Below are 6,000 nucleotides of genomic sequence, written 5' to 3'. Positions count from 1 at the left end.
CAAAGCGCCAGACTTATTATGTCAAACCATTTCGGTCGAATGGAAATGTAGGTATATGATTCCTTCGGCAAAGTCGATCAAGTTATTTCAAGCTGAAAACAATTGCTAATGATGACAAATTTCCAAAGCCTGCTCTTCTTAAAAACTGAAAACAAATTGATAAATTGTGTTAAAGACCATTATATACATAAGTTTTGTGTTTTTTTTTCAGTTCAAATACCAAATCGCCTATGATCTTGCCATTCATTGGTATTAGGCAGAGATTGTAAAAACAAAAAAAAAAATAAGAAAATTCAATAAAACTAACAGTGATATTGTCTATTCTTGCAGCAATCAAACAAAAATTTTGTTTTTACCATTAATTTCTTACCAGTTCTGCCAATGAATGACATGATCATAGGCGATAAATGGTATTTAAGCCGAAAAAATATTAAACTTATGTATAAAACAAATTTACCAAAAATCATCAATAGTTTGTCAGTTTTTTTAAAAATAGTAGGCTTTGTAAATTTGAAATCTTTAGCAATTGTTTTTTAGCTTTAAAAAACGATCCAATTTGCCGAAGGATCATATACCTACATTTTCATTCGACCGAAATGATTTGACATAATGAGTCTGGCGCCTAGGGCGTTTTTGCGAATATCAAATATACAAGCAATGTAAAAAGCAAATAGTTAAGTGCATTTGGGTACCAATAAACCACAAGAATATTTATGACTATGTTGAACTTTTGTTTATATTGTAAAACTGTTACATCGTTATGTAAAATAATTTTGAACCTTTTTATAAGCTTAGCATACTTTCAGATCACATAGAAAAAATATATTAAATATCATATCCTTGGAAAAATTAGACATGATTGCTCTGACCTTTCGTAAGTGGATGGCGATGAAAAAACCTGCCCGAACTTGCCCGATCGCAAGAATGGCCTTTACGCAATATCCCTGTTTTTTGAAAATGTTACTTAAAAAATCGAACAAAATTTTATTTTCACCATCAAATTTTCACCAGACCTGCTTTATGTCAATTAACGATATAGTCATAGGCGATATATGGAATTTTAATTGAAACATTGCAAACCAAACCCAAATATTTCGGTTTTAGCACATTTTTTAAATAAATGTCTATATTTCAAAAATAGTAGGCCTTGGAAATTTGACGTCTTCAGCAATTATTTTCAGCATCAAATAATGATCAACTTTGAGCATGAGCATGAGCATGAGCATAAATGACCGTACAATTCGTAGTTGCTACTCCGTGATTGACCAGAACAATCGAAGTTGCACAGGGATTTAGTGAATGGGGCTTGGGATTAGCTTACCATTCATCAATGTGAGCATCAAATAATGATCAACTTTGCCGAAGAAACCATTCACCTAAACTGCCATTTGACCGAAATGGTATTTCAGTCATTTATGCGAATAACACTAAAAAATATGACTTTATCTCGAAACATCGTCCTCATTGAAAGAATCATTTTCGCTGAAGACACCAAACGTCTATCTCTTAATTCCAAAGAACTACAGGTTGTTTCCGCGTTTTTTCAATTCTGCCCCAGTGTGCGCCGGCCCCCGCAGGAGCAAGCGTCAAGGATCAAACACAACTCTACCTCTGTTTATCTGTGACAATAGATCAAAAAGTGCTTTAAAACAATTATTTCGCTAAATTGACAGAAAATATCAAGCACCTAGCTAGTTTTATTGATCAAAATAGAAAATTGTAAAAAAATATATGTATATGTATATATATATATATATATATATATATATATATATATATATATATATATATATATATATATATATATATATATATATATATATATATATATATATATATATATATATATATATATATATATATATATATATATATATATATATATATATATATATATATATATATATATATATATATATATATATATATATATATATATATATATATATATATATATATATATATATATATATATATATATATATATATATATATATATATATATATATATATATATATATATATATATATATATATATATATATATATATATATATATATATATATATATATATATATATATATATATATATATATATATATATATATATATATATATATATATATATATATATATATATATATATATATATATATATATATATATATATATATATATATATATATATATATATATATATATATATATATATATATATATATATATATATATATATATATATATATATATATATATACAGGGTGTTTGGTTCCATGTTTTTAATAATTGGAGGGTAGATAGGTCTCCATGAGATATGAAAAAGTGCCCATGGAACATAGGGTCGCAAATCACTGCTAAGTGAGTTATTCACGATTTTAAGATTTTCAACTTGTTCATCTTTGGAACCACATATCTAATTAACTATGCGTCATACATTTAATCTCAGCGCATGAATCGAAAGCTTATGATCTAATCTATCTTAGTTTCTTGGACGTAATTTTTGTAGAAAATGATTCAAAGGCTCAAATTACGAAAAGTTTGCAAAAAGTGACGGAAAAATCAGCATTTTTCGACGTATTTTTATGAATTTTATTAAAATTATCGTAATTAATGTTAAAAAAATTCTTCTACAAAATATGCATTAACTTGTTAGCTACCAAAGTGTCTTTGAGAGCAAAAGTGTATCTCTTGTAGATTCGTCACAATATCATGTTGAAAGTTGTGCTTCAAAGAGCAAAAAAATCAAAATAAATATCGGCTGATAACTCTATTCGTTCGTCCGTTCGTGTGTTGATGCCTCCGCGTGTGGATGAAGTGCTCGGAAACGACAGATGTCGGTCGTGCCGAAGCGAAGGGGAAATGAAATCGCTTCGCAACATGCGCCATTTCTTTCTTCTCTTCGCGGCGTTTGGTTTGCAAACAGACGCATAAATAGATTTAGTGCGGTCGCCGCACGACCACAGCAGTAGCGAAAGTGTGTTCATAAAGACTGATCCCTTTAAATTCCTCGCACTAGTAGCTGAGCTACGGTGCAGAGCAGATGGGGGGTGCGCTTGCGCGTGTAGCGAGGACTCAATTTATGCATTTCTCGCCTATGACGTGGAACTTTTGATGCATTTTGAAGGGTTTTAGGTCGTCTATTAATTACATAGAGGTGGACAAGTGAGAGTAGAATTTATGACGTGCCATTCACGCCGTTGTAAAAGTACAACACTACCAAGTAAACCTCGCCCGTGATACACAGCACGAGCGAGGTGAATTCTTAGGTTCAATAAAGTACTTTAGGTATCGCACTAATGCTTAGCGTGAACTGTTGGAGCAGCAGGATGAAATATCTCACAAAATTAGTGACCGTCTATCCTACTACAGCTTGGTTTTCTGTATAAGGTTGCTTACAAATTATGTTCAATAGATCAATAATCTCTCAGTTAACTATTTTTATAAAATCAAATAATAGACCTACATGTAATATTTCATAGAATTGTCAGTGTCGTAACCAGAAAATTGCTCAGGGGAGACGAACGACGCAAAAAAGTGGATATTTTTACAAAAATTGGGATGGCTCAAGACGGTTCAACCACATCATTTTGTTTTTCTTTTATCCAGCAAAATAATAGAATAACTGCATAAAATTAAGAATTTCTTTTGAAATTGAGACTTTGGCAGTTTAATAGGTTCTATGTGCAGTCACAAAAATTAAAAGTCACAATTTGTAGATCAGTACTTCTCTTAAAAAAAAGCCTGAAGTCTTGCAATGTTTGTAATATGAAATCAAATATTTTGAAAAAAAAAAATCAAATAATTCATCAAATTCCAACATTTTTACTTCATTATTGAAATAATTTATGATAGATTGAACGAAAACGACACAATTTTATCAAGCAGGTTGATGAGGTTCTTGTACAAGAATAATAAAATATAAATAAACCTTTTGTTATGCTTTAAATCAAATAGTAATCAGATCAGTACCCAAATATTTGTAGTTCAAAATTTCATTTTTTTTCTCTCTCTCTCTCTCTGTTGAGTTACTGAGTTCTATTTTTTTTAAATTTGAATTAAAAACCAAGAGAAGTGTTAATTTTGAACGATAACATTTGAAATATTTGCAGTTTGCTCTAATAGATGGAAAATTAGAAATCAAATTGAATATAATTTAACAATTAAATGTATTGAATTGAACTTAAAACAGTCACAGTCACAATTAGAAATTGAAGCTCTTTCCAAACTTTAATCACGTTTTAATCATCAAGTTAACTGTAACTCTAGCGATGGCAAAATCATTTAAAATTTGACTCATGAAACGTATTCAAGGCATAAATGTGTATGATTTAACACGAATTAAATTTAAAAAAAATACCTGCTGGAAACCCACCAAAACCCGGAAATATGAGAATATGTCATTTTTCAAACAAAACTAGTTTCATGTTATTTAAAGCTCCCACAGCAATTTACGGATGCTAATGGTTGTCACTATGGCAAGCCTGTAAAATTTCGTGAAGGGAAATATCCTTCATCATTTTAGTAACAGAACCTCCGAAATGTCAAGAAGGCGAAAGTGTAAACACGACACGTAGCAAAACATTTTTTGGGATGAACAATATTTCATTAATAGTATCAAGAACTTTGGTGATCACTAAAGCCTCTCACTAATTTGAATTTCAAATCCAAATGTTTAATTTTAAAAATAAAATTCAATTCACATTTTCAAAACTGAATAAGCCAAACATGGTTTTAAGAGCGTTTTTCGTATTTCAAGTGGTTTCACACCAAAAACTTACTCCAAAATCCACTAAGGTGGAGAGGGAGGGAGGGTTGACCCTCAAACACACCCCCTCCCACTGATCACTTGTTTCTGTTTTGTAGACAATATGATCTTAATTTTCTTTCTGGCGTTATGTCCCAACTGAGACAGAGCCCTGCTCCTCAGCTTAGTGTACTTATGAGCACTTACATAGTTGTTAACTGAAAGGTTTTCTCAGCCAAAGTTGCTGTTTTGTATGTGTATATGGGCAGAGGCATATACGTTTTAAATATTTTATATGGGACTAAGTCCACGAGACCCCTCCCAGCTCTGAAATTCTTTGGAAATGAGCATGTAGCTTAAGGACAGCCAAAAAAGCACTGCAATATTAAATAAATGAAAAAAAAAAACTCTAGTGGAATTAAATGGTATAGTACTAGATTCGGGTTTTCTTTTATTTATAGGTACCTATTCCACTAAACAGCTCGAAGATTTAATACACAATATTCTTAATTTTTCTCATGATCTCAATTAAATGCTTTTCACACAAAACAAAAGCATGATTACTGCATTCACATGAAAATATTAATTTAGAAAATATTCAAGATCTATCCTGCAATTTCCAAGTTGTTCCAATAATTTCTCCACAAATTCCTTCAGGAATTCTTTCAGTTAATGTTCTCAGGAGTTTCCCAGGGATACCTTCAGACTGAGACCACTTGAGGAATCCCAGGCTAGTTTTTGGGAGGGCCGATCCGACAACGAATCAGATATTACCATATACATCTTGCAAATGAACTTAGATAAATTCTTGGAGTATAACTAGCAGACTCACCATCTGTTTGGATTGGAGACGAGGTGTCAATGTCGTGTGTGAATTTAGATGGAAGTAAGGAGACGCACTTTGGAATTCATTGTTCAACATTGCACTCCAGGGTGATATTAGGAGACCAGCGAGCAAAGAAATGACACTATCATGACACGGTCACATCTTCTTCTTCTTCTTGACATTACGTCCTCACTGGGACAGAGCCTGATTCTCAGCTTAGTGTTCTTATGAGCACTACCACAGTAGTTAACTGAGAGCTTTCTTTGCCAAAGTTATCATTTTCGCATTCGTATATCGGGTAGCAGGTACGATGATACTTTATGCGCAGAGAAGTCAAGGAAATTTCCATTACGAAAAGATGCTGGACCAACCGGCAATCGAACCGAGACACCTTCAGCATGGCTTTACTTTGCAGCCGTGGACTCTAAC

The sequence above is a fragment of the Aedes aegypti genome, chromosome 2, assembly GCF_002204515.2.
Source record: "Aedes aegypti strain LVP_AGWG chromosome 2, AaegL5.0 Primary Assembly, whole genome shotgun sequence".
Taxonomy (NCBI): domain Eukaryota; kingdom Metazoa; phylum Arthropoda; class Insecta; order Diptera; family Culicidae; genus Aedes; species Aedes aegypti.
Note: the sequence above shows the minus strand (reverse complement) of the source record.